At 36.7% G+C, this 23,647-nt stretch overlaps 1 protein-coding gene across 21 annotated transcripts in view; it reads left to right on the plus strand.

The window, feature by feature from the left end:
- Positions 1-23,647, plus strand: part of NLGN1 (neuroligin 1) — a 913,900-nt gene that overhangs the window by 632,499 nt on the left and 257,754 nt on the right. The window lies entirely within an intron of this gene.

The raw sequence follows: 23,647 nt of genomic DNA on the forward strand, positions 1-23,647 counted from the left end.
AAACAGGTGAATTTTTAGTGAAGTTTTTGGCTGCTGAGGAAAGTCTTTTTTTTTTTTTATTTTAAAGATTTATTTTTTATTTTATTTATTTCCAGGTGCTGCCCGTTTGTCTGCTCTCTGTGTCCATTCACTGTGTGTTCTTCTGTGACTGCTTCTATCCTTATCTGTGGCACCTGGAATCTGTGTTTCTTTTTGTTGCGTCATCTTGTTGTGTCAGCTCTCCGTGTGGGCGATGCCATTCCTGGGCAGGCTGCACTTTCTTTCGTGCTGGGCAGCTCTCCTTATGGGGTGCACTCCTTGCATGTGGGGCCCCCCTACGTGGGGGACACCCCTGTGTGGCAGGGCACTCCTTGCACACATCAGCACTGCACATGGGCCAGCTCCACGGGTCAAGGACGCCTGGGGTTTGAACCTGGGACCTCCCATGTGGTAGGTGGACGCCCTAACCACTGGGCCAAATCTGCTTCCCTGGAAGTCATTTTATACCACTCCCTGCTGACAAGTTTAGTAGAAGGAGTGGAGGGATGTAGAGAAGCTGACTGATGTCTCCACAAATTGTTAATGCTTTAGTAAAGAGACATTATAGAGGAATAAAGACCCCAAAGTTCTGTAATAAAAAATAGAAAATAAAATCAATAGGAAAATAGCCAAGAATTGAGTGAGACTGTGTTGGCAGTGATCTCAATGAGAGATAAATAAGTCTGTGAACCTTTGTGCGAGATCGAGCCTTGTGGTTTGAGGTGGGGGAGGTGGGAAGAAAAGCTTAATGTGTTAAAGGAATAAAAGTGACAGAGCAACAGCATCAAGAAGTGCTAAGGACTTACAAGAAAGAGAAAATTGCATAGGTGTTCTTTTTTGAAAAAGTGTTTTATTTTACATGATATATTTAGTTAGAATTGCTTTTACATAATTGATAACATCAATGAAGCAGAGTTATTTAAATCCTTACTATTCAATGAGAATCCATGGGCCAGAAGCATTGGTACTACCAGGGAACTTGCTAGAAATTTATAACTTGAGGCCTCACCCTAGATCCACAGGTGCATTTTATATCCATTGAAATTTGAGAAGCATTGGTCTAAATTTTGGAGTTGAGGTTTTTCTGAAGAGATGTATTCTAAATCCTGATCAGCTTGTAACAATTTTTTAAAGAGTCTGTTAACTAATAGATATTTCTTCCTATAAGAATGCAGAAAGAATGTGCATTTTTAAGCTTTAACATCTCTTTATGTAAATTTTAATGTAAAAATAGGGTTTATTTTTGTTTTAAAAAATTAGATGAAAAATAAGATTCTGGAATACAAATCATATTATTTGTTAAGCCAGATGGCTCCTCCTGTGTTAAAAATGGTAAGAACTGATATTCTTTATCCTTTGACCCTATTAAGATTTTAATTTCAATGCAAAACTCAGGGTTATCGAAGTACTTACTATATATAATCAAAGATTAATGTGTTGTATTTATTGGAATTTGATGTAAACATGCTTTAAATAGTTCAAACTTTGCATGAAATCATAGGCTATTAATAGTGGAGTAGACTTTATAAGCGATCTAAAATAATTCACATCCACTTCTGTAATTCTTCCCTCCGTGTCTGTGGATGAGGTCTTGCTTATCACTGTTACTTAAAATATGGTCCTCAGAATTGAATCAATTACCAGATCCACAGGCAATGATTGGAACCCATACTTTGATTCGTGTGGCTTAAAGATTCCTTATGTTTTTTCCTGCATCTTTATAAACATTATTCAGACCCATGTATTAAAAATTATGTTTAACCAAAACTACCACTTTCCCTTGAATTCTTGCCAAGAATGCCTCCCTACCAACCTACACTTGCACAAATCATTTTTATTTTTTTTCAAACCCAACTGCTGTGCTATAGGTTATTTGGATTTAGATTAGCTTGTTAGTATTTGTTAAAATAAAATTTAATCTTGGTTGTGTCATCTCTCATATCACTTATCCCTTCAAGTCTTGCGCCATCTGCAAATATTATATGCCTTTTTATATCCTTATTTAAATAATTAGCCAAAATGTTTTACCCTAGGGAGTGTTCTGCTAATATCAAAATATTCTTGGTCTCTGATTTACAATATAGTAAACAAAATTGATGAGTTTAGAGGAAGGTTCTCTGGACCTATGCTGGCTCCTTCTGTTCAGCTTTGCAAAGATGCTAATTGTTAAGCAATAGGAAAATATTTTCTACTTACCTTTAAAATGGAATAAAAATTTTTGAGATCTCAAAAAGCAGAAACCTTCTAATGCTTTTGGTCAGAGAATAATTCAGTCCAAGTACTAGCATCTATTGTTCAAACTGAGTGAAACGTGATGCAGACAGGATGAAATGTGGCCAGGTATGGTTACTGTGGGAGTCATAATGTCTTGAATTATGTTCCTGTTAAATCTCAATTGCAACATCATTTTACTGTAAGATTTTTGCATTTAATTAACTTCTTATTTTACAAATTATAACTTTATTACTTTTAGAGAAAATGATAAAAGCCTGTAAGATCATCTGATATATTAAAAATAACAAGTCCACCTAGGTCAAGTCCAATAACTAATATTCCCCTAATGAAAATAAAGGAAGGCTTCTTCTTATTAAATACTATTGTATACGATCTTCATTTATTATATTGCTTTGCATCTCCATTGTGCCTTTTATTCATGGATATAATAGTCTGTTTTAATTTGATCTCTATTTCATTGATAGACAAATAGAGATATCAGGTTATAATGATTTTCCTTGAATTATATGTCTCATGATGGAGATAGTCTTATTATCATCTATGACCTCTGATATCAAATAGCCAATTCCATTCTTGATCAATTTTCTGGTGATCCCCACAAATATTACTAGCTGGAAAAACCATTAGTTTTAGGGCCATATATATATACTTTCCAATCCTATCTCTTGAGTCTAACATGTTGTCTGGCATATAGTAGTTGTTTAATAAATACTTGTTGATGGAAGTGGCTGTGGCTCAAATGATAGGGCTTCTGCCTACCATATGGGAGGACCCAGGTTTGATCCCTGGGGCCTCCTAGTGAAAAAGAAGAAAAGAAAGAATGCCTGCATGGTGAGCCAGTGCCCATGTAGCGAGCCAAGTGAGTTATGCAGAAAGATGATGACGCAACAAAAGAGAGACAAAGGGAAGAGTTAAGGTGAAGCACAGCAAAAACCAGGAACTGAAGTGCCACAGATAACAGGGACCCTGTCTCCACATCAGAGGTCCCCAAGATTGAATCCCAGTGAATCCTAGAGAAGAAAAAAAGAGAAGACCAAAAGGAAAATAGATATAGAAGATCACACAATGAATGGATACAGACAGCAAAAACAGCAGGGTGGGGGGAGGGGGAAAGGAAGGAGGGAAATAAATAAATCTTAAAATAAAAAAAATAAATAAATACTTGTTGAATGGAGAACTAACGGAGTACTCCACTTAAGAAATTTATTTGGGCTTATTTGCTAAACCCAAATAAATTAATTTTACTTATCATTCAACTTCTCCTGTCTTATCTCTTACGATGAATACTCAACAGATGCCCTTGTTTCTTTTGTGCTGATCTCAGTGTACACAGACCCTTACCCCCTTCCACTGTCACACAAAAACACACACTGTGCTCAGTTTTACCTTTTTAAAATTGCTCCTGCTTTTCCCACCACCTTAAATGAATTTATTTTTACCACCATATGCCAAACTCAGTTTATACAGCTAAACAAAGGAATGCCAGTTAAATATGTATATTCCTCAAGTGCAATGCCTGGGGTAACATCTAGCTCTTTCACTTACTAGTTTTGTAACATAAGGCAAGATACTTCGCCTATCTGTGTCTCATGTTTCCCATCTGTTTAATGAAGATTACAATAGCATCCACTTTCCAGGAGGATGTAAAATTAAATGATCAATAGTCAATGAAGTTAGCTATTATTATATTTTCTGCTATATTTAAGGCTTTGTTTATACCCTTCTGTGCTAGGCAATAAAGCCTCCCTTCCCACATTCACCTTCATCCATTCTGTATCTTTGAGGATCCTCCAGAGAATCAGAACCAATAGGATGTATGTGTATATATATTAAGAGATTTATTATAAGGAATTGGCTCATGCAATTGTGGGGGCTGGCAAGTCCAAATTCTGTAGGGCAGGCTATAGACTGAAAATTCTAGTAAAAGTGATGTTGAAGTCTTAGTTCGAATTCCTTATTGGAAGCTGACAGGCTAGAAATTCTAGTAAGAATTGATCTTGAAGTTATGAGGCAAAAATTCTTCTGATCTCTAGAACCTTCAGTTCTTGCTGTTAGAGTCTTCCTATGAGATGAAGAGCAACCCAATCCAATTTGGCCTCATCTTAACTAATAACATCTTCAAAGATCCCATTTACAAATATGTCCATACTCACATGACCCAGGGCTAGGACTTGGACTTGAACATATCTATTTGCAGAACACAATTCCATCCATGAGGCCTCCCAGTACACACCCCTGTTCTCTCCCAGGCTATTTGATAAGATTTATCAGTATTCCCCTGGTTTTCTAATCAGATTACCTTTCTCAGAATTTCCTCATTTCAGTCTTTCTATTCTATAAACTATTTTAAAGAATCCACTGACTTTGTAAAAGCTCTATCCTCTGACTTCGTGGCTCACTTCAGGATCTCTGTCTATCTTTTTAGACTCAATTTCTATTTTCGAGACTTCTATTTCAAGAGTCTTAGCTTTTTGTGGCCTGTCTTAGTTTACCAGTGATGCTATGACAGACTCCACAAGCCTTTTTGCTTAGACAAGAGGAATTTATTGTCCCCCAGTTTGGAAGCTAGAAGCTCAACATCAAGGCATTTCCAGGCTATCCTTTCTCTAGGAATCTAGTGTGTTCTGGTGCTGACTTGCCATCTATCCTTGGAGTTCCTTGGCTTGTAGATGCACCTCTGCCTCCCTCACATGGTAAACACTCTCTTTTCTGGCTTCTACTCCCCAGTCCATTTTCCTTTGCTTATGAGTTCTTCAGATGTGTTGGATTAAGGTCTACCCTGATTCAGTTTGGCCTTATCCAAATAGAATCTTATTCAAAATGAAATCTTCAAAAATTTACAACTGAGCTCACACCTACAGGATCAAAGTTTAGGCCTTGAACATGTTTTTGTGGGAGACATGATTCAATCTACCACCGTCATCTAGTTACAGAAAATAAAATCAGCTACATTTTCATCTTTCTGCTTTATTGTTCCCTCTTCCAAGAGTTATTCATCATGTGCCACATTTTCTCCCACATGTATCCCCTTCTCTTTCTCTCAAATGACGTTTGCTTTAATCAGACCATTTGTTGCCTGTATTTGAAAAGATATGTACAATCTCTCTTAGTCCTATATACTCCATGAAAAATGCCTGATTGTGAGCGTTCTAAATCACAGGTCTAATTGCACGTCCCTCTCCTGAAAACAAATTTCAGTTCTTTGCAGTTGCCAGCTAGCCTCTGCTTTGTTCAGTCTTTCCACCTCTTCTCGCCTTCACAATCCCACACCAGTCTTTTCCCATTACGTGTCTCTCTCTCATTCTTGAGTGCTAAGCTCTTGTCTCATGTATGCAATACATGAATTTTCTGTAAATCTACAACTTCTCTAATTTAAATTAAAAAAAAAAAAAACTACTTTCTCTTGACAGTCAATAAGATCCTGCTGAGACATGCATAAGCATAACCCCTGGAATGACCTCCGACTCACTTTGAAGTCTCTAACCATATAAACTCATCCTGAGACATTTCTGAGCATGACTTGCCATAGCACTTTGCTTCAGCCTCCCTCATGACACATGCTAGTTTATATCTATTTTCTGTTTGGCAGATGAAGGGAAATAGCAATTACAGAAGAACTAAGTTAAATACAAAGTAGAAAACATAATATTGCCGTATTTCTTAACTGAGTTCCATAGGAGAATAGAGAAAAGTAGGAGGGTTTAATTTCAATAAGCAACAGAAAAGGGAAGCCTTCATCCAGGAGGCAAAGGCTCAGCTGGGCATAAAGCTGAGCAGGAGTTCATAAAGGACGAGTAGGAGTTCCTTAGGCAGATGACATTTAGGCTTGAGGAAAGTCAGAGAGAGATGGCCGGCCATGTAAAGAACAAAGGTCTGAGTGACGCTATATGCTGAGATTAGAGAGAAGGCTGGGATCGCCAAGGATACTAGTAGAATTTGGACACATTTTTGGAAATTATTAGGGAGCTATTTCCTCCTAAATCAGTAATTTTAGGGGCATTGTACAGAATGTGGAATGATAGCTTTAAGGATGGCTTGAAAGCACCACTTTTATTTTTTTTTAATCAAAACATAATACCTCTGAAGACAAACTCCATAATGCTTAAAGCCAATTCAATCTCTGAAGTTCAAATGAGCATGAATGCAATTAGCCAGTTGCTCCATTAAAATGAGGGTTGATCTGTCTAATGTAGCTTGTAATTAGCCAATTGCATGTAAATCATGTTCTCTTGAAAATCACTGAACTTATATAAAGGGGCAGGCCTTTCAACGTATTGATCATAAATACTGACACTTTCCCCTAACATATTGTTATATGAGTTTGGAATTCACAATATAATAATGCAAAGCCAAAAATCTTTTCAATTGAATTAAATATTATTAAATGATTTGTGAATAATTATAAGTCTTCTCTGCATAATACTGCCTATTCCATACACTACATTTCTTTCTGATTTCATTGTCTGTGTTTTATATATAGTAACAGTACTTGTAACAAATTTTATATACCATGTGAATTGCTTATTACTTAAATGTTTCATAGAGATAAAATGCTGAATTAAAAAAAATTGAACCAGTAAATTAAAGTTGAGTTCATCAGAATTTCTAGTTTCTACATGAAAATTGATGAGTTTGTTGATGATTTCTTGCATTTTCCATTTGGAAGCATTTTATTTACTGCCATTAGGCTACCATATAAAATATAAAAGACTAGAAAAATTAATACCATGTCTCTCTCAATTTTGATGATGGGATGAGAGGGGAAAATCTAAATCTCAGCCTTCAAGGTCAAAAGAGATTTCTTGCCTGATTCAATTACTGCTCAATTTGATAGCAGTAAAAGAGTTAAGAGCATCTCTCCTATAATTTGGCTAGGCTTTCATTGTAAAAATAGAACACATTAACAGGAAACCATTAAACACAATTTACGTGTGAATGGCCCTCTAGGTGGAAGCTTTGTTTCTGCCATTTACGGAATAAAGTAAAGGTAACTGTTTCACATCAATTACCAGTCACTGCAGACAACATACTTTTATTAACTCTGTGATCAAAGCATTCATATTTATATTTTAAGAATGACACAAATCCATTCTTTTTGATATTAATCCAAGCCCACACAATTACCGCCCTGACATTTAATGGTGTAATAAATTGACTTTAGTGTTTGTTGGCTTTCCCCCTTCTTTCTGTCATCCTGCTTTTCTGTATTGTATAATGTGCCTTAGTTTTCTAACTGACTGGAAGGAAAAATAGTTCCAATATCACATTAGTGAATATGACCCATTTATTTTCAATTCTTTTGTACCTCCTAAGAGAAAAAAAAATTATCTATATTCCAAGTTTCAATCAGAATGTTGATAATAAAAACCCAAATACTAGCTATCTTTGGGAGTTTGGTTTAAAGCTTCTATTTGTCATCTCAGTTTTCATTTATGTTCCTTTGATACACAACTGTGTGGAAATGATTGTAGCTGCGCGTAATTGTTATTTAGAGACTGGGTTCAACTCTAGCTTCTGCTTTCTCTTTCTCTGTCTGAAATCATAGGATCTCATCAGTTCTCCTATATTCTCCAAGGCTTATTTCTTCATCTGTAAAATGCAGATAATAATATTTATTTTTGTAGTCATTGTAAGAGAGAAATAAAATATCATATATTCAACAATGTAATTTAATGAAGCCTAAATTGTACCAGACAATATTCTAGGCACAAATCACATTAGTAAACAAAATATAAAAAGTTCCTGTCTCACCTGGAGCTTATGTTCTATCCTATAAGAAAAGCAAAATGCAATCTATAGTATATGATAGCTGCTCACTATTTCCAGACCTTACTACCTCATGATTATAAAATGAGATCACATTTCTTTTATTTGTTTATTTATTTTAGAGATTGTCTGCTTGTATTCTTATTAGGCAGCTCTAGGAACCAATCCTGGGACCTTCCGGAGTGAGAAAAAGGTACTCAATCTCTTGTGCCACCTCAGCTCCTTGGCCTGCTGGGTCTCTTATTGTCTCTTCTCTGTGTCTCTTTTTGTTGCGTCATCTTGCTACACTAGCTCTCCCCTCGGGTCAGCTCATTGCACAGGCCAGCACTTCACATGGCCAGCTTGCCTTCACCAGAAGGCCCCAGGAAACAAACCCTGGACCTCCCATATGGTAGATGGGAACCCAATCACTTGAGCCACATCCTCTTCCCCACCTTTCTTTTAGAAAGTCAAGTTTTGATAACAGGCAAGACCATGGCTTCACCTCAAAGAATCCTCAGAGCCCCAGGAACAGCCTAAGGTAAGGTCAGAGAATATGTTCAAGTTCTTTCCCTTTCTCTCCCTCCTCAAACCACTGTGTCATTGAGTCTAGGCTGTTGAACCTGTGCTTGGTGTAAATGAAAGTTAAGAAATATTGCATAGATGCTTTTAAAATTAACCAAAGGGTTAATATCTGAAGTTACTGAAACTGGCCAGACTGACTATACCCTTTTTATGTGGTCATTTCTGACTAACAACCTGCCATTTTAATGATTATTCCAGGTGGACTATCCCTTGTATATGGCCACTTGTACCTGCTATTATGGTGATTACTCCAGATGGATCTTACCTTTGTATATGGACATTTCTTCTGAAAGGGTCACCACTCCATCTTCCTCTGATATTCATATGAAAAACCTTGGAGCTGGCCCTCTCAGGGATGCCTTGATCTCTGATAAAGGTTGTAACATTGTTACTCACCCCACTCCCTGTCAGAAATCTCCCCCATCATGGTTCAGCCCCTTAATATTTTAAAATGAAAGAATCTGTGCAAACTCTACCCCAATTACTCACAACCACACTGCTGTTATAAAATATCAAAATTTCTGCAAATCTAGGAGGCACTTTTGGCCCATTGAGGCCACTCTAGTCCATTGCTTGTGCAATCAATAAACTCTGTCTCTCTTTGAAACCCCAAGTCTCAGGATTTGGCTTTATAGACCTGTTGGGAGAAAGTAACCCAATTTTACTTGGTGTCATGGGCACAGATCTGTCCTTGCCCCACAAGTCCACCCCTTCCTGCCCCAAAACACTAGCCACGGGGAAAGTAGAATCCACATTGTAGTACTGCATTATGGGCAGGAAAAAAAATTCCAACCCCATTCTTCATGAGGCCTATCTCCCTAGTTCTTATTTTCTATCCATTAAATTATTATTATTTTATTTTAGTATGAAGGACTGTGGGAAATCTCAGTACTCTGAGGAAATATCAACTTGCATGCAAAAGGCAGTGCCATTACCATCTCCTGTTTCTGAAAGAACAATTAGCAGAATATAATATTACATCCTCTATTGCTTATTCTGAACTAACACTGCCTGAGGGATACTGATTGCCTAATTCATGTCCTCTTTCCATTTCTTCTGAATGGTAAAGACAATGCTGATACTGGACAAATGTGGGTTCTTTCCTTCCTGATTTTACTGCTAAAAAGACCAATTCCTAAGACACAGCGTTTTCAAAGAGAGAAAGAGTTTGCACAAGCAAAGGAGGTCAGTGGCCTTGTGCCCCTAAAACTCCCACCTAGAACTGCATTAATTTTGATATTTTATAACATCAGGATGCTAATGAATAATTGGGGGTGGAGCTGGTACAAGTTCTTTTATTAATAAGTATTAGGGGGCTGAACAGAATAGGGGTCGGTACCAAACTAGGGTGAGGCACAAAGTTACAATGGTTATCAGAGATCCAAGACATGTGGGGAAGGGGGATAGCAAGTAAAAATCAGTTACAAGGTTTTTCATATGGCTACTAAACAGAGGAGTGTGGAATGCTTACCATCACAGTAGTAAGCACCCTCAAGTGTAAACCTAGTTTTGGAATAACCTTAAAGAAGGATAAGTTTAGGCTAGAATTGCCATCATAATAGCATGTTTAGCTAGTTTCAATAATTTCAGATTTTAACCTTTGGCTGTTTTATAAAATAAAGGCATCTATATAATGATCTAGTAATCGTGATTATTTGTTCATTCTTATCCCTCAGTTACAGTGCCTTCTGTGCCCTTAATCCAAATTCTGATCTTTTGAAACTAACTACTTGACATTTTGAAATTCTATCTTCAACATCATAGTTTCAAAGAAACTGGAGTCAAGGTTTGGTCATAGGCCCACCCCAAGATGATAGCAACAGATGTTCTACTCCTTTTTACAGGTCTTGCTTCAGGGAAGATGGTATTCTTCTTCTCATATTAAGTAACTTTTTTACTGTTTAAAAAAAAATAAGTTTGAGATGATAGACTCCAATTTCAACGGATTGTTGCTATATCTCTTGGAAAGAGACAAGATTTGGATAAAATAATTAATCAAGTGATCTTCCTCATTCCTTTGAAGATTTTTGGTCTGCTGTTAAGTTACCAAAGCAGAGCACAAACCTTCGACCAGTAAAACTGAATCTGATATGACAAGGGAAAGCAGGTGCTGTGTTGATATTTATACATGGGCAATAAAAACATCAAAATTTTCATTTTCAAATATGAAGAACAGTTTTTGCAAAATATGTGAGGGAATAAAAAAAATTCAGAAATGAGAGTAACTTTAAGCTGCAATAAGAATGTCGGGTGAAATCTTTCAAATAGTTCCTCCAGATTTTTCATAAAGCAGTACATCTTTATGGAGCATACTTTTTTGCAGTTAAGGGTTTTCCTTTGGATTAATAATGGACAATTGGGATTTTGCGTGTTCCTGGATAAAGTCCTGGGTAATGTCAGCAGTGCTCACGTTGCTAATATTTTTTTATAAAGATTTGAAAGCTTACAATGTTGTATGATTTTCAAATAACTTTTATTTTCCCTCAAAATAACAACAAAATTGGGTTTAAGAGCAATATTCATACAACTGGCTGAAATAATTAAAAATGAGTCAAATGCTAAAATAATAGTATCTTAGTAATCCAGAGGCAATTAAGTCAGTGAGTTGCAGTTTATTTTCAGGAGTAAACGCAATACAATGGTGTGAACTTCAAACTAGTTAACAGGTCCTCAAATAATTGTATGAAATTACTGAATAGAATTTAAAATTATAGATTAATGGGCAGAATCAAAGCATGTGCATAGTGCCTCAAATACATATTTTAAGCCAGTAAAAACAGCGGAGAAATTTCCATTTTTCCTATTCTCCTATTGAATTTACTGAATTCTGAAGATCCAATTTATAGTACGGTGGCAGGTTCAATTAGGTACCTCAATAAAGACTTGTTCCTAAACCTAATCTGCATTACTGGGGGGTGTGAACTCATTTGTAAATAGAATACTTGGAAGATGTATTATCAGTTAAGGTATGGAATCATTTGTGAGTGGGGTTGGCCTTAATCTGTATGACTGAATTGATTAAGAAGAGGAAATTCAGACTCAGCCAGAGGAGCCAGAAGCTAGAAGTCAGCAGAATCAGAGCAGAGACATGGATAGAGCCATATTTATCATGGGACAAAGGCAGAGATGCAAGCCAAGGAACCCCAAGGACTGTGGCGAGCCCGCACAAGAACACTGCAGGCTTCAGGAGAAAGCACAGCCAGCCGGCTGGTGCTAGCCTCTAGGGACAGTAAATGTGTGTTGCTTAAGCCAACCCATTGGGTGGTGTTTGTCACGGCAGCCTGGGAATCTAAGACATACCCAATCCCCAATTTCCTCAGCATTGAAAGAAATGCTTTAACATCATTTAAAGTGTAAATTTGTTTTGTAATAATAATTGTGTCTGGTGCATGTCTTGCCAACACCTTGATTTTAGACTTCTAGCCTCTGAACTGTGAGACAACAAATCCCTGGTTGTTAAACCAAAATGTCTATGGTTGTCAGGCAAATTAAGGCAAGTATAAATATATGGTTTATGCTGATACATGTTTTAAGTGAATTAAAACTTTATTCAAGCTATTTCAAGTGTTGAGGAATAAATGAGATCGATAACAGAGGTTATCAAAATTGAAAACAACCCAAGCCCTGTGGAAAAGTATAAAGAAGAAAAAGAAAAAATAGCCAATGAGACTTCAAACATTATTTTATGAAAATGAACAAACCTCTGATTTGTCCATTTTTTCCTACATTATAAACAGCAATCTTCTTAACTTACATTTTTTTAAAAGTAAAGATTCGATTTATCTTAAGTTCAACAATTGGCAAAACGCCTCAGGAGTGACAAGACAAAATAGAATAGTCGTTTCTTCTGGGAAGATATAGATGAACTATGAGAGCAAATATTTTAAAATGTTATTATGGTAACATGTACACCATAACATTTTCTATTTTAAACACTTTCAAGTACATTTACACAATTCAATGGCATTAATTATATTCACAATGTTGTGCTACCATCACCACCATCCTTTATAAGAACTTTTCCACCACCCCAAACAGAAGCTGTACCCATTAGGCCTTTTTGCCTTCCAAACTACACCCAGAACCTATCAACTAGCTTTATGTTTCTTCTGGACCCCACAAACTGGCAGCAAAAGTTGGACCACAGTGAAGATTATCAATGAGTGTTGGGAGAAGGTGAGCACAGTGGATTGTCTCCCCCCATCATTAATAGTTCCCGAATCATTTAATAAAATTTAATAAAATTTTGCTGACAGGCTGTATAAATAGAAGGGAAGGCAGGGCAGAGACCATTTCTCTGTCCTGAAGGAGCATCACTTAGGGGTTTGCTGAACTTCAGACTGTTGATGTTGCGGGATTTTCCAAGCAAGTGATAGATTTCTCTCTAGCTGGTAGTCAGGTGGCCTGAAATCCCTTGTTGTAGCAAGTACCAAGCATTACCCACCAGGCAAGGGTGCTCGAAGGCAGGTATATTTTCACTTTAATTAATATCCACATTGATTTTTGTTATTTTCTTCCAACATCTTTTCTTCTTCCTTTGGATTTAATTGCTGCTCCCTCACCCAGTTTTTAGAGATATATCCTTATCTCTAAGGATAAGAATATCACTGATTATCAGGTCCTCTCTTTTTTTCTAATATATGTAATTGACACTAAAAAATTCTCTCTAAACCTGGCTCTAGCTAGGACTACTACGACAAATCCTGCAGGCTGGTTGGCTAAAGCAACAGAAATTCATTGTCTTATAGTTCTGGAGGTTTGAAATCTGAAGTCAAGGTCTTGGCAAGCCATGCTTTCTCTGAAGTGTCTAAGTTTCTGATCATGGCTTGTGTACCTTTCTCACATGGTGCTCTGCCTTCTTTGATCGCCTACTGGGGTTTCTACTCTCATGTCCAAATTTCCATTGCTTATAAGAACTCCAGTCATTTAGGATTAAGGCCCACCCTGATTCAATACGCTTTATCTTAATAGAATCCTTGAAGATCCTATTCACAATTGCGTTCACACTCAGAGGAACAGGGGTTAGGACTTGAACAGGTCTTGAGGGGGACATGATTCAATGCCTGACAGGCTATATACTATGCGATATGTCTTTTTTTGTTTTGATTATTTTTTTAGAGGATATGTCCTAGCTTGAGTATCGTGAAAGCAGAGCCCAAGTAAGAACTTTCTGTTTGAGGACAAATTTAGATTTCCAGAGAAGTTGCAATGGAGAGAATTTAAAATGATGTTTAATTTCTTTGTAGAGATTAAGAGGCAAAAGAATTAGAATCTAGGCTTGGGGAAAGAATTTGGGATTCCAAAATGATAGAGTCAATATATAATAGAATATATATAATAGAATCTTGGCAGTAGCCAAAATGGACTATTATCTGGCCAACAAAGCATTCTGTGGGTACTCTGATGTTGGGATGTATGCTACATTGGAATGAAGGTACTGAATTATCTGTATAAACTAAGGAGATAGGACAAGTACCCTTAGGGATCTGTGTGGTTTGTCCATATTTCTCCTAAAAGGACTGGTCTTGACTCCTTCCTCAGGTAATTGCTGTTGTTGAACTTCTTGTAGTTTTTGCAGAATATGTTTGTATTTTGCTTTCTTGAGTTTTGCTTTATGGTTCTTCAACCGAACCTGCAGTACTCTTTGAAGTACACTCACTGTAAAGGCCATTTCCTTCTGAAGACTAGGGTTTGCATATGGGTTCTAATTGAACAAGATCTTCAAATCTTCTAGTTGTTTTTCAGTGATCATAGTTCATTTCCTTCATGTATGCCTCTGGTGATTGCATTTAGGAAGATCCTCTGAGTTTGTCATACTTTAATTGTGGTCTATTCAGGTGTTCAGATCCAATGACAAGCAAAGTACAGATTTTAAACTTTTTACTATCTCATCCCAATCTGTGTTCTTAGATTCACCTATAATTTGCTTACCTTTAGTCACATCTGGCTATTGCTTATCCTTGAACCATCTGCATGTTTTCTCCCTCTATACCATTTGTCAATATTCTGTTTATTCTTCAAAGTCCTACTGAAATGTTACCACTTTAGGAAGAAATAATTATTCCACACTCACCTGGTGCACTCAGCTCATACTTTTATTAAATATTCATTACATCTCCCCATTTGATTACACTTCAGTCTTTACATGCACCTTGCCTATTAAATTGTTAGTTCCCACAGGAAAGAGAGCATGTTTTATTCCTCCCCTTAATCTAATAATAGTTCATTGAGGAAAAAAACTTCACAGTCAGGTAAGGTAGGATTTTGAATCCTTGTTCACAAATATTATTGCCCAGAGCAAGTCACTCAACCTTTCTGACCCTCTTTTTTGCTCCTCTACAGAATGATGGTAATAAACTACCTCTTACACTTGCTATAGGAATCAAATGAGATACCATGTAAAGCACCTGACCCAGAGTAAAGGCTTAATAAAAAGTGATCACTGCTCTTGAAGAGAGGAACAGGGGAAAGGGAGAACAGTTCTTAAGACTATTTGAGTAGTAATGAAAGTAGAAATGGGTAAGTGGCAGTGGTTTAAAGTGCAGGGCTATTTAGCAAACTGGATAGCTGGGGAAAATCTCCACCAAATCACACATCTACATAATTCTCATATGGAGAAAAGCACAGTTTTATTTACTCCATGTCTGAAAGTGGGGGGAAAGTTATCTTTATAATATTTTTTTTTGCTGTATTTTTATAGTTTTTATTCCAAAAATTTGTTAGGACATTTTAAAATTTTTTGATGATAACTTAAGAAAAGACAAACTAGATTCTTATAGAAATTTTAAGTAAATTACATGCTCTTTATGAAAGTAAATATTTAATCATAGACTAAAAATATTTTAGATTTTCAAGGAACTTAGTTTTCATTTTCATTTATTCAAAGCCCTTATTTTACACACGAGAATTATAAAAACAGAAGTGTTTAAGTGTCTTGCCCAAGCTCCTTACACCAATTGACAGATAAAATGGAACCAAAACTCAGGTCCTTTGATTCCTCATTGTATTTGTTTCCTAGAGCTTCTTAACAAATTATCACCAGCCTTGGTGATTTAAAAACAACAGAAACGTATTCTCTCACAGTCTTGGAGGTCCGAAATATGAAACTCCTTCCAGAGTTCCTAGGGGAATCTCCTCCCTTGTCTCTTCCAGCTTCTGGGGGTTGTTGGCATTCCTTGGCTTTCAGCTTGTCTAACTCCAGTTTCTGGTTTCATCTCCATTATGGCTTCTCCTCTGTGTCTTCTTCCCTTCTCTTCTCCTATAAGGACACTTGTCATTGTATCTAGGACCCAACCTGATCCAGGATGATCTCATCTCGAGATTCTTAACTAAATTACATCTGTAAAGACATTTTTTCCCAGTAAAGTCATATTCACAGGATCTGGGCACACATATCTTGTAGACCACCATTCAACCCACAACATTGAGCACATAATCAGATAAAGCCACACATATGCACAAACCCCTACAAAAACATGTGCAAAGTAAGAATAAACAAAAGAGCATGGAAAACTTTAGGAAAGGAAGGAAAAAAAAAAGATGAATGAAAATGATCCTCACAGGAGTGGTAGGAGATTAGAAAACAAGGAGAGAATAATGTTCTAGAAGGCAAAAGCAGCCTTGAAGGAATAGCGTATGAGACCAGGAGAGTTCATGTAAAACAGCAACATACCCAACATCCCAGGAATGGGAGTATATGATAATGATTTGCAATATTGTATCACCCAGTATTCTGAATAATGTCTGAATAATGACTGTATAGATAGCAGGTATACCAATTTGAGCCTAAACTGCCAGACATAGTTGGAAGCCTAGAAGTGAAAGTTTACTAGAAGACCTATGGAATGAGAGTGAGAGAAACTTCTGGGTTCTGATTTATTCTAATGTAAAAGTTTGTAAATATATGGGCCAGAGTCCATAGGTCCAAGTTTGGGGTGATTTTCATGATTTAAATACAACTCTCCAGCTGTTACTTACACTGTCTTGTGTTTCAGTTCCCTATGGGATCATGTCTGACTCTCAGAGTATTGTAACAGAAGAATAAGTTAGTCCCAGAATGAGCAGTTTCATTAAAATGGACATGGGACATTATGCATAAAGACATAAGTAGCCCTGGTGCCAGCAACTGTGGCTAGAGCTACTTCTCTATAAACAGTACCACCTTCAATATTGGGCATCAGCAGATGGGGGGCTGCTGGAAAAAAGAACAGCACCCTTTGTAGATACCTATAATTGAGCTGTTGATTTTGGCATTGGAAACTACAATGAATATCCCCACTTCAGGCCTCAGCAAGACAGGAGAAAATACCTGAAGCTACTTAGCATTAAAGAAGATGTGGTTAAGATGTGGTCACAGAGAACTGGAGGATCTCCCAGCCCACTGGGTAGGAATCTCACTGGAGCTTTATTTTGCCAGGGGCATTGGACTGAATCCCAAAGGAAGCAGAGAAGGGAAAGAGAGGTGAATAGAGAAAGCTATGAGAGATAGGCAAAATGACTGATATGGACTGGGGAACAAAAAACAAAACTCCTACAGAGAATGTGTAATTATATGCAAACATTAGAGGAAGAAGTTTATAGATATATAATCTTACCAGGTGGATACTCCATTGTCAGAGGCCTTTCAGAGAGTAGGTACTCCTTATTTGACCTATGACTGTAGCTGAATGAATGAAAAGCCTAGATCACGGGTTCACACCATTAATAAACTTTTTTTTTTTTTCATTTTATTTTTTTTTTATTTTTTATTTATTTATTTATTTTTTTAATTGACTTTGTAATAATATTATCCATTAATAAACTTTTAAGCTTATTTTTTAATCTAGCTGGTGTCAGGTATCTAGCTATTTATTCATTATTATTGTCTGGAATTTTAAGAGAAATCCATGGTTGCTTCTTAAACATCTTGTTCCGAGTCATGTTTATGAGGTAGACCTGTATACTTTAATCCATGGGATGTATATAATAATCATTCCTTTGACAGTCTGTCAACATATTCCAATTAGTTGATAGCCGTTCATATAATTTGTCTCTTTAGTAGAATTGTAGAGTGTCTTGGTACAGTTTGTAAAATGGATTTGCTGAGAAGGTTCTCAATGGCTCCTTAAGCAGTGACATTTCCTCAGTACACTAGAAACTTTCTTAAAACAAGATTACATTTGTAGCATATACAAGTCTTGGAAGCAGGTAACTGATGTCAGTTTGGTGTTGCCTGGCACTGTAATTCAATCCTCAGGGTCTATGACATAAGATTGTATGATGAGTTTAACATAGTTATATGACCTGCTTCTAAAAACTTGAAATAATAAAGCCTCTAGGTGGGAGACTTCTTCTTACTGAATTCTGTGCTCTAATATATTATATAATGTGTCTGCACTCTCTGTATTTTAACTTAAATTTCTTTAGATATTTTTACTGAAAAGACAAATATCTTGGATAACATAAGTCTGTAGGTCACACATCCATCTGAAGCTGTCATTTACCCAAATTACAAAGCCATCATGTGTAATTTGTCTCAATTACCAATTTTATAGTTTGCAATTAACTTTACTGTTAATTGATTCTCTATGTAATAAATGCCTGAGGAAGTGAAATGAATATGATGTGATTTTTTTTTCCAAAGAGAAAAACTTTTGAGGCTTAAGCAAAAACTGCGTGCTTTAGAAAAACAATTTTTTTTCCTGCCAAAAATGTCACCTAGTAATTGATGGGAATCCGTATCAGTTCTTTCTGAAGACTGAAAATTATATAGATAATTTTAGTATTTCTTACATTTTGCTTTTTATTTTTTCTTTTTTAGAAATGCAATTTTACCTAATTTTTTCAACGTTGATGTCTAGGTCTTGATATACTACTCCCTGTAAAAGATGTAATTAAATGTGCTTTCAAAAGGAAATTTATTACAATAACAGTTTGACGAAGCCAGGATAAATTTGTAAAGGATTAATTTTATATTATATCTGAGTCATTCACTAATGCAAATGCTAATTTGATATCTTGGCGTGTTGTTGAATGAGTGAATATATTTCACTGCAGCAGTTTGCATTATGCTCTTTAGTGGTGGAGAAAACCCTTCAGTTTAAAGATCTCATTATGTTTATGAATATATGGGAGGGATGAGTAAAATGCAATTAGAAAACAATACCAGCAAGTTAGCATGTATATTTTGCCATGAATATTTGGAATCCAAAAGTAATTCTGTGTCCTTCAGTTGAAACTAAAAGGAGAGTTTTATATCGGGTAGCAGATTCAAAGAAAGGAAAGAATGCAAACTTATATGAAGGGATGAAGAGCTTCACACTTTTCTCATAAATGATTTTACCTAATTGTTGCTCTGCCCCTACCACTTCCTCTTGATTTCGTGTTTTTGCTGAGCCTATTTTGGCTCCGATATCTGGTGAAGTAATGTGTTGAGTGGATGGGGGGCGCGGGGGGGCGCAGTGGTGAAAACAGGAAATGAACCAAGATTGGATAGAGAAAGGAAAATACATTCCTATTGTCCCCACAGAAGTTGGCTTGTATCTCTTGGTGTCTTTGAATAATGATTTCCAAGTACTGGTGCTGGTAGTGATGATGCACTCAGGTTGAAACAGAAAAAAATAAGGTCAATGTAATAGTTTTCATTAAGCTAAATATGTTTGATTTAAAGGATTCTCCTTTATTCTGAGATTATAAAAGTCTTCCTTATTTGAGTTTAAAAATGTCTTCGTTTTTTGAAATGACAGCGTTAATTGAGGAAAGGATGTTTGTTTTAATGTCTCTTCTGAGGAAAGAAAGAAGATGGAAATGCTATTTTGGTCTCCCAAATATCTTTTTTTATTTTAATTTTACTAGTCTTCAAAATCTAATAATTTGGGAGCAATCAATTAGAGAGTATAGTCAAAAGGACACAAACCTGAGCTAGGTAAGTGGGTTTATTAGTAAATACTTACTGCTAGTTAAACTCAGCTTTAGTAGACATAAAGAACCAGTGCTGTCAGGAGATGGATTCAATTTTGGTTTGGGTTTTTCCATTCAAATAGTCCTTCCTTCTCACCTCAATTATCCCTCCTCTTTCCATACTCCTTGCTCAACTTGCCATTCAATCTGAGATTCATAGCTCAGTATAAAGTACAATTTAGCATACTTCTAAGATGTGCCCTTCCTGAGCCCATCCTCCCAACCTCTTTCTTCCTTCCGTACAATGTGGTAGAGCCGTCTCATGTAGCCTAACTTAAAACCACAATTTTCAGTTCATCTCTGCTTCTGTAAACCCTTAATAAACACAGTTCTTGCTTCTGACCAGGGCCTTGGAACCAACGACACAGAACAGCCATTTCACAGGTTTTGCAAAATATAATGTGCTTTAAAAATACTTCACTGAGGTCTCTCATAACCACATCAGCTAACAGGAGCATAAAGCTAGTTTGAACCAAAAGGAAACAAGACTGAATTTTAACTCTTATTTTCTCCTTTCCATTTTCTGGACCGTAACTAGCCCCTTATTTCAATTATTTGAGCTTGAAAATATTTATTATCCTTTTTTTGTGTCTGGGTTCTCTTCTGCTTGCCTCAAACTGAAACTTCCTGCCCCCCTCACTCCTAGGATTGCATTTGAGCAATTGCAGAAAGCTTCTGGCAGTTTGTATAAAAGCAAATATTTATCATGTGCATTCTTCAATGTTCAGACTTGAGCGGGCAGGGACCCGGTGGCACTTGTAATCGAAGATGCTACAAGGAACTCATAGTAATAGCCTTCCTTTCAGGGATCAGTTGCTGCTGCTGCAGGAGGAAAACCAACTGCCTCTTGTAGAGTTAGTATTACTTTGAGAAGTAGTGCTACCAGGTCAGGGATCCAAACACTTAATGAGGTAAGGAGCTCCATTAGTGGTGGCATAGAACAATGGCTTTTAACCTGTTTGTGGGGGTTTTAGATCTTTTCAAGAATGAGGTAAAGTCTATGAAAAATGAACATATATACAAAATCAAGTGTGATTCACTTAGCCTGTCTGTGTGGACTATAACAACAATAATAGACACCTACTAATTGTTTGCTCAGCAGTCCTACCTTCTTTTGAAACAGCATCCTCCCCTTTGTAAGGGAGGAACTGTTCCATCCTGTTCAATCACCTTCTTACTCCACCCAGGTTGTTCAAGAGAGCACCTCCATCATGAGAGTTTTCTGCCTGCTTGACTGGAGGGTAAACATGTGGTACAAGCTGGACACAGCCATTTACAAAATGAAAGTAACAGAAGAAAGACAGTTCTTCTGCATTCAGGCGGAGATGCATCCATACCTGGGAACTGCCAGCTGCCATGCTTCTAGCTTTGTGGATAATCCAGATCTGGGAGAATAAAGCTACATTTAGATAATCAAAGACAAGTGATGGCAGTGTGGGGTGAGAAGAGGGGTTCCAGAGGTCCTCACGTTTCTGTTGCCAGTTATTTCTGAGGCCAGCTGCTCTCTTGATTTTAGTTGCATGAAATAATACATTCCCTTTTTGCCTGAGATCATTTGAGCTGCATTTCTGTTATTTGCAAGCAAGAGTGTCCAGGTTAAGGAGTTTCTGGAAAAGTCAGTCTCCAGCTCCCTGGGAGAAACCTGGAATGTTTTTTGCCCAGAGCAATGCCCACAGTCTGATATAGTGAGCATCCTCACTTGAGTTAAAGCCTCAGTGGCTTTCTCTCACCACTCCAGCTCTGTTGCCTTGGTGCTTTGTAGAAGGCCTGAACGTGACAGGCATCTCTGCCACCTGCAGCACATTTCTGATGCTCCATTATTTCTCTGGGTTTCTTGATTGATTTCCACTTTGAAGAAATCTCATTTTTCAATTAATTTACTTTGGTATTTGAATATTTCTAATAATTCCCAGGGCATTTGCTCATCAGTAGACTGCTGCCTACCAGTGCACATGGAACCCTGGAAGTTCAGAGATAATGGAACAATGTTGAGTGCTCCCTGTCAGTCATGTGGAGAGCCCAGGAGGTTTTCCTCAACCCTAATGAAGCACCATCCTTTGGTTATTCAATCTTCTTTACACTGGGGCTGTGTTGAAATTTACCATGACTTTTACTGTGTCATAAAACACTTCAGAAAATCCCAGAATTTCAGGATGAGAAAGAATACATGAACATTTAATTTCTCAAAATTTATAAGTACAGAAATGAGGAGATTGGAGACTTCTTTGATTGTAAACATTATTTTCATATACTTGTAAGAGTATACTTGTAAGAGCCACATCTCTGGGATCCTTTAATTAAAATATATCTAGCATAAATTTAGTTACATTTTTCTGCCTTGCCTTCTTTTGTCTAATGATTTATGGTTCCTATATTTCTATTATTTTAAGGTCATTTAAAGAATAAATTATCCTCATTTCAAATCTAAATAATATACAATGTACAATAAGTCAGACAGTGCACTTATTCTAAATTTATGTTATCTTTACCCTCATAAAGAAAATATGCTATACAGAGTAAATTAATAATATGAACATGATTATTAATGTGATACCTAATTTTTGAAGTACTTTAAATCTCCATCTACATGAAATGATGGGTATGTTAATTTTAAAAACATTTTAAAACATTTAAATGTATCCTCTAGCATACCTTGATTTGGCAACAAACTAGTAATTATATATGTATTATAATAATAATTAAAATCAAATCAGTCACTCTCACTGATCATATCTCAAATCAAATGAATAATTAGGGTTGCACCAATACCTTTGTGTTCACACATCAGGAAAATCTTAAGGTTTTCACCACAAATAAATCCTATGTTTAGAGTTTTGTTTTCTTTTTCCTGAATTATTTAGTGGCACCACTCCAGAATCCATGTCTAATGAATGCAAGGTGACCAATAATTTTGGCTAGCAGTGGGTTTTCTTGCCTCTTTGAAGCTGAATCACCATTACTAAGATACCATTTATGGCATAGCTTGTAGGAAAATATAAGAATAATCTTACAAAGATGACCAAGAATATTGTCTAAGGAAACTAAGGAAAGAAGTTTCTGGAGTGGCTATCCAGTGATCAGTTTTTTAAATTCTGCTGTAGTCACTACTTAAGGCAGCATTGTATCTTGACTGAAGAAATCATGGCTCCAGATTTTCTTTTCTGGAAGAAACTTTATGTGATGTATGACACAACTTTTGTCCCTGGAACAAAGGTTCTCAGGATTCTTTGAATCAGCTGAGTATATTCCAGCTCACTGTTATCTTTCAAAATCTTACAAATTCTGGGAGAGCATGAAGGGGCTTCTGGAGATACTAGCTTTGTGATTTCTTCTCAGTCTGGGTGTAGGTTGCACCAGTTGTTCACTTTGTGAAAGCTCATTAAGCTGCACCCTCATGATTCAGGCATTTTTCTCTGCATATGGTACACTTAAGTATGTTTTACTTTTAAAAAACTGAACTAGAAGAAAGTAGTAATTGATGTCAAAAAAAAAAAAAAGAAAAATTAACAGAGGCTTAGGTATCCATGAATTACTGGAAGAGGGAGTCTCTGAGAAACAAAGGGGGAAATCAAAAAAAAAAAAAGGAGGTGAGAGAGACAATGTGCTCTTACCATCCTGAGGGGCCCTGCTGCAGCACACATTTATCAAGCATCTGTTGAGTGCCAAGAATATACTCTTCGCTCTACACATTACCCTTCATTTAGTCCTCCAAACAATCTTGGGAGGTAAATATTATCATCTCCATTTTACAAATGGAAAAAATAAGAATTCAGCAAAGTTATGTGATCCTGGGATCACAAAACTAGTATCCGCAGGATATAGGGGACCCCTGAAGATGGGCTCCTTCTCCTAGGAATATATGGGGCTTTGCAGTAATGAGGGCTCCCTCCTTTCAGGCCTCCAAAAATGCTGGCATCTGCTTGCTGTTTGCAAGGGTGAAGAATGGGACATGGATAGAAAGGCATAGAATGAATATCGTGAAATCTCAAGGGGATTAATGCCCATTACTTCCTTTGAGGTGGAAATCCATCATCACAGTGTAGAGAGGAACTGCTGTTAAATTCTCTGCCCTCTGCAAACAGCCATCTGTCTGAGATCTCCCTGAAGTGGCTGGCATCCAGGATGG

Source organism: Dasypus novemcinctus, chromosome 4 (assembly GCF_030445035.2).
Source record: "Dasypus novemcinctus isolate mDasNov1 chromosome 4, mDasNov1.1.hap2, whole genome shotgun sequence".
Lineage (NCBI taxonomy): Eukaryota > Metazoa > Chordata > Mammalia > Cingulata > Dasypodidae > Dasypus > Dasypus novemcinctus.